Raw genomic sequence first — 9,870 nt, forward strand, 5'->3', positions numbered from 1 at the left:
TTCTTCTATGAATCTTAAAAAAATAATAATAAAATGAAATACAAGTACTATGTATCTAACACATTATTATCTTAATCATCTATGTCCGGCCCATTTTATACAATACAGATAAATACGAACAACAGATCGTTAAAAACAGTTAAATTTTTTACGCAGTGGCATAGCGTGGTTGTCAGCCGCCTGGGGCAAAGGAAAATTTCGCCGTTTCGTTATTTAGGTATCTCAATTTACAAGATAAAATTCAGTTTCATCACAGAGTAAGTAATGAAAAATTCCGTGCTAGTGTTGCCACCTTTTAATAGTTCACCGGACGGTGAGTCGGATTCCCGGACTGTCCGGACTGTCCGGATAATAGCACTATTCCGTGCTCATTTCAATCGGTCCGAATCGCGAATCGGTGCGATGAAAATATGAAATAAAATGGTTAAAATTTTTAAAGATATTACAGGTATACCTCGACTTACGTCGTTCCCGATTATACGTCGTTTGTCAAAACATTATATGGAAAAATAAAAATTAAATTTAAGTCATTTTATTCGACTTTACGTCTGTCCGCTACAAATATTGAAGTCTTAATATCACTAGAAAAATGTTTAAAGCACATAAAATCATATTAAAATATGTACATTTACAAGTATGTACTGTATTTACAGTATATGCATTCGTAAATTTAGATTACTTTTTTCTGTACTATATTAAAAACTAAAATTTATTTGTTTGTAAGCTTAAAATAGATCCTTATTAACTATACATTATTAAAAATGCATTAATAAATAAAATACGGAACAGGAATTGGCAATTTATGGTTTAGCCTAGTGACAAATAGATTTAGAGACAAGTAAATTCGACTTACGTCGTTTTTCGACTTAAGTCGTTCTCCTAGAACCAATTACCGACGTAAGGCGAGGTATACCTGTATTATTATTTATTGTGAAATTTTGCCGCCCCCTAAAAAGTGCCGCCCAGGGCGGGCCGCCCCTGCCGCCTCCACTACGCTACGCCACTGAATTTACGTACACTTAAATATGAGAAATTATCAATGTTATAAATAAATCAAATGCAACAAACAGCAAAAAATAGTATTATTGTGAAGCAGATTTAATAACAATAACCATATACATTTTATTTTCGTACTTTTTATCTATAAAAATATGAATTACAATTAATGAGTATAGTTTAATAATAGGTAGAATTATTTCGATACAGTTTCTAAATGCACCCGTCTAGATTATATGATACAGTCCTTTGTTTGCGGTAATTTTTATTACAAATTTATATAATCTTCAGGTTATTTAATATCTTACAACATTCATCTTTTTTCTACACACATTCTTATACCCGATATTGTGGTCAATATAGTTGCGAATGAGATAACGACTTTATCCTGAGGATCCAAAGAGTAAACTTTAAAATTACGAAGAATATTTGCCAAAACCATTTTTGTCATAATCATGCCAAGTTTACTTCCTGTAAATAAATTATTTTAATGACATAATTTTTTTATTTTTGTATTTATTCACTAATTACTTACCGAGACAATTTCGTGGACCCGCAGAAAATGCCAGATATGCATAAGGATGAAGATTTTTATAGTTTTCAGGTAAAAAAACGGTCTGGATCGAACACTTCGGGATTTTCGTAAACAGAAGGATTATGATGGATGCTATAGATATTTATGAAAAGAGTCGAATTTGCAGGCAACACGTAATTACCTGTTTGAATGACAACGATTTAATGCTTCGAGTCAATAACAAATATAAAATGCAATTAGTTTTTCAATAATTATAAGATGTTAAAAAATTACCTATTTTCATTTCCGATGGGTTTTTTCTTGCAATTACAGGATAAGTAGGATAAATTCTCATCGAATCCTGAAATTTTTAACATATAAATCTAATCTTTAAGTATATTTAAAAACATTAAGAAGTTATCTTAATTACGCATTCTAAGTACGTCATTTTCGTCAGGTCATCGACAGTAATATCCCTATTGAAATCATTTTTGAAAATTTCTTGCAATTCTAGATACTCTTTCTCTTGTATTTCGTGGAATCTTCCCAAGAAATAAAGAGTCCATGACATGGCGTGGGCGGTTGTATCGTAACCCTGATATTAAAATATGTTGAAAAGGAATGTAAAATTGCTTTCTATATAATTGACATCTGCAGTAAAATAAATACTGTATAATAAACTTGTAAAATTAAGATATGGAATGCACGAATGCCGCACATCTTTCATATTGATGTCATACCAGTTTACAATGCACTATCACATTCCTTGCAGCAAGCGGTTCACATAGTTCTTCGTACTTTATCTTTATCTTTATTTACTCCCGATACCGCCGGAGCATAATCGGGTTAAATACAGAGATATATCAAAGCACAGATAATTACATACATAATAACAGAGAGATAACTTACAAACAGTATGACAATAGAGAAGAGGTATGAACAGATAGTGAGATGATCGATACAAATCAACCGATATGATACATAACTTGAGAGTAGAATAACATGTACTGTACAGTAGTATAAAATAGACAATACTAATAGTAATAATAAACATTACACAGATATATGTTACAGCAGAACGAATAATGATATGTACTATAATGTGCAGGGAGCAAATGAAGTTAGTGTCAGATGACAGACTTGATTTAAGTGTCAGTTCCTCAATGAAACTAAAAATTCTTTTTCCCCATATTCGATATTATCAGATTAATTCTATTAGCACAAATGTCTTCGATCAATAGACGAAATAAACGTTAAATTGTCCACAAACTGTGTAATTAGTCGAACGAAAAAAAAGCTAAATACACATCGTTCAGCTTGAATTGTCTTGACTTACGACAAACCATTCATGTCGTAATATAACGACGTATATGTGAGATTAGCCAGGGGTACGGAGTTGTTAATACTCTTATATCACTTACTCGGCGGCTAGTTGGTAAAACTAGTTCTCGGAGTTTCGGATCGAGAGATCCGATCTCTAAATCTTTTTCTAGGAGGGCTGTTAATATTTTAAACCGATCTGGACTGTTAAGTCTAGATCTACGTCAGGATTCCTTGACACCAGTTAATCAGTTTTATAACACGCGTTTGGAGATAATACGGATTTGATTCAGACAAAGATGAGACATTTCTTTAACAAATAACAATTAAAGATTAAAAAATAAACAAGAAACATTACTCTGACACACCCCAACCTTCTCCCTTCAAGTCTGGTGTTGTTGATAAAAGTAAGGACTGGTGACTTCCGCAGGAATTTCAAAAATGACGNAAATTTATTTCCTAACACGCAATTTAGAAAAATAATTATCAGTGAGTAGAAATTTCCTTTACTGTTGATTGATTGTTCGTATTAAATAAAGTAGAATTTCAAATGACAATTGGCAATAAATAAAGAAAAGGCCATTAATAGAAATCAAGGAAAAATAAAAAAACTGATAAGGAATTAATTGCACGTTAATTACTTTCACTTTCCTATTTTTTCTTGATTGTTTTGGCTAATCCGCAAACAAATGACCTATTGAATTGAACACCTTCATTTCACCTTTACTTTCATAGAAGTGAAATTTAGTTTTTTAACTTTCCTCGTGATAAGTCTCAATTTTATTTTCAAACAATGCAATAATTTCTGTAAATATTTTATCCTCCTCGCACAAAAAGTAAATTTGAACAAAGTATGTTTAGAAAATATATGAGGATTCAACCGAGGTTCGAAATCATGTAAATCGCAGTATTCTTATGTTTAATTAAATAATAACGATAGATTAAATGTGAGAGGGGGAGGAAAATCCCATAATTTAAACAACGCGGCACAAAATGTAGACAACGAGTCTCGGATAACTCCAACACGTGTTACACGAACTGTCAATGTCAGAACGAAAAGTTATAAGTCAGAGACAAGTGGTCATATGCAGGTAGAACTTTCACCCCAGCGCTCATAAACAATCAATCTAGGGAAACAATTTCGGAAGAGAGAGAGATTTAAGAAAGATAAATCATTGCATATAATCGTTCGAGCAACCAGAAGACAGAAATCGCCAGTAACGGATCTAAATTATGAGCGCGAGTCTTGCAATTTTGTCAACAATCCCCAAGAACAATCGACAAAACGGCGTCGAGCAGACACCTGGAATCGGACCTTTCCCGTGACCCGAGTCGGTCTCGGTTTATCCTAAAACAAAAGAGAGACCAATCGGGAAGCGAGAAAGGGGAAGAGGGGCCAATCAGAAGTCCGAATAGTTGGAGAAAAAACTATAAAAATCTGAAATTCAAGGTCAGAGGGAGCTCTCCTCTGTATTCCACGAAAGGTCGTGACTTATATTGTGGTGTGTCGTCGCCAAGAATTTTGGACTCCGCCACTTCCTCCTTCCGATTGTCCACCTTGCTCAGCGACCTCATCTTGTCCGCCCCGGAGCCAGACCGACGCCGAAGTTCTCGTCGAAGATGCGAAGAGGCGAGAACCTAGNACAATATGGTAACTTCTTTTCAATATGAGATTCCCTGACGTACTCCTCCAATCAAGCAGATCTTTGACTATATCTCATGATTTGTGACCAATCATCATATTTGGATTCTCTCACGTGAACAAAGGAAAGGGGAATTATTGAGGGGTCGACAATTCCCATGGTGGTGATATTTGTGTTAGGTAAGTGGAAAAACAAACGATGCTTCAACTTTCGTTAAAGGAAGTGGCTCTTGTATCAGTTTTTCCACGTTAGAAAACCGCTATTTTCACACCAAAATGAAAAAATAATTTACTTCATTATTTTAAACTTTATATTTAAATTGTTAATTAGACCCAGGGACTATTCGGATCTCACATATATTTACATGTTTTCGGTCATTTGGTTATTATGGACTTGAATTATTTCGGATTACAAAATATTTCGGTCATCATTACAGACATTACTTGCTTTGAATACTTTCAAATGTGTTTATAAAACGAATTTGATTAACTAATACTCAAAAATATTATTTGAAAACAGATAATAACCCACGGAACTGAGTTACAAATTTACAAACTACTATTTTACANTTGATTGATTGTTCGTATTAAATAAAGTAGAATTTCAAATGACAATTGGCAATAAATAAAGAAAAGGCCATTAATAGAAATCAAGGAAAAATAAAAAAAACTGATAAGGAATTAATTGCATGTTAATTACTTTCACTTTCCTATTTTATCTTGATTGTTTTGGCTAATTTACAAACAAATGACCTATTGAATTGAACACCTTCATTTCTCCTTTACTTTCATAGAAGTGAAATTTAGTTTTTTAACTTTCCTCGTGATAAGTCTCAATTTTATTTTCAAACAATGAAATAATTTCTGTAAATATTTTACCCTCCTCACACACAAGGCAAATTTGAACAAAGTATGTTTAGAAAATATATGAGGATTCAACCGAGGTTCGAAATCATGTAAATCGCAGTATTCTTATGTTTAATTAAATAATAACGATAGATTAAATGTGAGAGGGGGAGGAAAATCCCATAATTTAAACAACGCGGCACAAAATGTAGACAACGAGTCTCGGATAACTCCAACACGTGTTACACGAACTGTCAATGTCAGAACGAAAAGTTATAAGTCAGAGACAAGTGGTCATATGCAGGTAGAACTTTCACCCCAGCGCTCATAAACAATCAATCTAGGGAAACAATTTCGGAAGAGAGAGAGATTTAAGAAAGATAAATCATTGCATATAATCGTTCGAGCAACCAGAAGACAGAAATCGCCAGTAACGGATCTAAATTATGAGCGCGAGTCTTGCAATTTTGTCAACAATCCCCAAGAACAATCGACAAAACGGCGTCGAGCAGACACCTGGAATCGGACCTTTCCCGTGACCCGAGTCGGTCTCGGTTTATCCTAAAACAAAAGAGAGACCAATCGGGAAGCGAGAAAGGGGAAGAGGGGCCAATCAGAAGTCCGAATAGTTGGAGAAAAAACTATAAAAATCTGAAATTCAAGGTCAGAGGGAGCTCTCCTCTGTATTCCACGAAAGGTCGTGACTTATATTGTGGTGTGTCGTCGCCAAGAATTTTGGACTCCGCCACTTCCTCCTTCCGATTGTCCACCTTGCTCAGCGACCTCATCTTGTCCGCCCCGGAGCCAGACCGACGCCGAAGTTCTCGTCGAAGATGCGAAGAGGCGAGAACCTAGTGAAGGACAGTGGATTGTCGATGTAAGCATAAATGTTAAAAAATAAACGGCCTTCTTGTATAAAACACTTGTCATCATTTGCCTCCGCCGTCACAGCCTATATACAACCTTCCCTTAGATTCATCCTGACGCGGGATTAATAGATCCCAGCTAGGAGACGGCAACCTTACACAGATGCCGTGGAGTGGTTTTCAAGTTCCCTATCTCCACGGGGTCGGCTACCTTACAAATAATCAAAATATAATCAATTACTTAGTTTAAATATATTTTATTCTAAAATTTAATTTACACTTTTAGTGAGCAAGTTTTCTAATTATTAGTTGAAATAAATCAATTTATCTAGTCAATAAGTTAAATATCAGAATAAACTTTTATAATATTTGAAAGAGGATTCTTTCACTCTTTGAAACTTTGTAAGCGATGCTTGTTAAGGTTTTTCTACCTGAAAAATACGAACAAAGGTAAAGGCAAACGCTTTAGAAATAATTCATTTTCCATAAAACTCAAGGTAAATATCGAAAATAGTATTTTTATACATTCACCTGAACTTAAGTACTAGAGTAAATGAGATCAACGAATGGTGTTTAAATCCTTTTGTGATTTTGCATCCATTACGATTTTTTCAAAATGTTTGGTTTGGTTTGTTAAGGTTTTTTGGTGCAAGGGCCACGTAGGCTAAGCTGCGCCGTGTCAAATAGTAAAACTGTGCAATCTACTAGATGTTTAATGTAAAATACAAAAAATAACATAAAACCAATAACGAGAATATGTAACACTACAAATATATATAACAACAAGATGTATATATAAATAATTAAAGCTGTTTTTAAATATTTGTGACTTTCATAAAGTTCAGTAACTTATNTGTCACTGGTCAACTGTTTATAAAATTACTTATATTTCAATACGTTGTTTAGAAGAACATTATATTACTTCAGAATAATAAAAATAATATCATAAAAATGCAAAATTACTGTCGATTAGATCTTTAGTAAATTATGCCTACCGCAAAAATAGTGCCTCCCATATCTCTGATAACGTCTTCTTCCGATAATAAACCTTGTTTGACATGAAGATCCAACAGGGAATCGATAAAACGCTGTTTTGGTTTCATCTTTTGTTCTTCTTCATTACTTGTTTCTTTGTCTAAGGAATGTTGCTGCTGCATTTTTTTCACAAAATTTTCTTTTCTTTCCTTGAACACCTACGCAATAAATTGAATTATTAATTACTTAAATTAAAACACAAAACTCCATTAACAAGTTGAGTTTACCTTTTCCTCGAAACGATGAATTATTTCAACGTCCTTCTTATAACTTTTTCCTACTTTACTCATGAAGAAAATTGGAAAAAACCTGTACATTGGATTTGCTATCCATTCAGGTAAATATGACAGNTTTTAATGAGCAATTTTTCTAATCATTAAATAAATTTATCTAATCAATTATTTAAATATCAGAATAAACTTTTATAATATTTGAAAGAGGATTCTTTCACTTTTTGAAACTTTGTAAGCGATACTTGTTGAGGTTTCTCTACCTGAAAAATACGAACAAAGGTAAAGGCAAACGCTTTAAAAATTATTCTTTTTCCATAAAACTCGAAGTAAATATCGAAAATAGTATTTTTATACATTCACCTGGACTTAAGTACCGGAGTAAACGAGAGCTGTCAATGAATGGTGTTTAAATCCTTTCGTGATTTTGCATCCATTACGATTTTTTCAAAATTTTTCGTTTGGTTTGTTAAGGTTTTTTGACGCAAGGGCCACGTAGGCCAAGCTGCGCCTTGTCAAATGGTAAAATTGTGCAATCTACTAGATGTTTAATGAAGAATACAAAAAATAACAAAAAAACCAATAACGAGAATATATAACACTACATATATATATAACAACAAGATGTATACATAAATAATTAAAGCTGTTTTTAAATATTTGTGACTTTCATAAAGTTCAGTAACTTATCATGATTTGGCCTCTGGCCGAAAATCTCAGCCAAACTTGCATTTCCAAGATACTGTCTACGAATTCTCTCAAGAGCAATGCAGTTGAAAAGAATGTGTTTAACACTTACAGTACAATTCCTATATTGACATAATGGCTAGTCATCACTCATCAAAAGGTATTGATGAGTCAGCCGAGTATGTCTAATTTTTAAACGGTAAGAATTACCTAAGATCTATCATACTGTCCAATTTTCTATTATAGGTTTAATCTCATGTAGTTTATTGTGGACTTAGGAGTTCCACACATTTTGCCATCTCTCTGCTAGTCGTTAAAAAACGACTACTTCAAGTCACCTTCTCCAATAGGCATTGCCATCTGTGAAAGCCTCGCTGGCTTTGCAGCTGTGTCAGCTGATTTCCTCTTATACCCACATGGCCTGGGACCCAACAAAATTTTACAAACAAATTACCCGCAGTAAGATGGCAAAACAGTTTACAAATTTTAATCACTATAGAGTGAGAACTAGGCTTACATCAGATCAAAGCCTGATGTGCACTAACTGAGTCAATGTAAATAATGCAACAACGATGACATTTTTTAATTATATACTTTAAGGCTAAGTGTATACCCTAAATAGCTGTGTCGCGCTGTCTTAATAAAATAAACTGTGCTAATTGTAACAATCCATATCTATAAATAAGAATGTTTGTTTGTTTGTTCGCTACGCACTTTTCGGCTGTTCGACCAATTGCTACGAAAAAACTCAGCAGTAATGTTACGATAGTTCTTACTTACATATTGTCGTACGTACGACTGTAAAACGTTCATTTTATTTCTGTGGATCAGTTAATTTCTGTCTACATTGGTTGTGCTGACTTTACATGTTACGCTATCTACTGGCAAAAAATTATTTTTAAATTGATAATTTAAAAAATGTGACCGACATCACAAACCTGCTGTTTTGAAGACAGAATGGAAACAAGTGTTGTAAAATCACTTGATTTAGTCGTTTTCCAAAGACTTTATATATTCTAAAAGACGTTCGGTTTCATTAGTCTCTTCACTCTTTCCGTCCTGTGGGCACTAAGAGGACCACTTAGCAAGTTTATTATGGGTTCCACCAGGCCCACAACGAAGTGGCCAAGTGGTGAGGGATGGAGCCGACATATCCGATCGAACCACCCCCTGAAAAGTTTCAGAGTGGTACGCTACCCCCTTGACCATTCTACCATCCAGTCACGTCTCATACGAGTAGTAGTGGTTTGGGAAGCTTTGATCACAAAATTAATTTTTCAATGAATTTTAAGATAAAAATTGAGTAGCACTGATCACAAAATGGGCAGTTTTGATCACAAAATTAATTTTTCGACTAAATTACAGTCTAATAAATTAAATAACAAATAATTTTTAAAATTGCAAATAAAAATTTTGTTGAATGGAATTATTTCAGATTACAGAAATAATTTTTCTTATACGAAAAAACGAAATTCTTATACTTTTTTAAATTATTATTGGAAATTAACTGTTTTTAATTCATTTTTAAATATCTTGTTATTCAAGGTACAGTCTAAAAATATTAATATATATATTACCGCTAAAGCTCGAAATCCGTTAATGTGCGCATTACCTAGCTAATCTGCACATTAACTAGGGTGATCCGTTAAAGTTGCTAAAATTGTTCTATTTCTCAAATTACCTAGGTAATATGCAGAGTATCTAGGTAATCTGCACATTACCTACTAGGCACTC

At 33.6% G+C, this 9,870-nt stretch overlaps 1 pseudogene; it reads right to left on the minus strand.

The window, feature by feature from the left end:
• Positions 1 to 1,523: 1,523 nt before the first annotated feature.
• The window catches only part of LOC111634547, a 14,369-nt pseudogene continuing 6,022 nt past the window's right edge, over positions 1,524 to 9,870 (minus strand).

Source organism: Centruroides sculpturatus, unplaced genomic scaffold (genome assembly GCF_000671375.1).
Source record: "Centruroides sculpturatus isolate CEXI.00-Female unplaced genomic scaffold, Cexi_2.0 scaffold861, whole genome shotgun sequence".
Lineage (NCBI taxonomy): Eukaryota > Metazoa > Arthropoda > Arachnida > Scorpiones > Buthidae > Centruroides > Centruroides sculpturatus.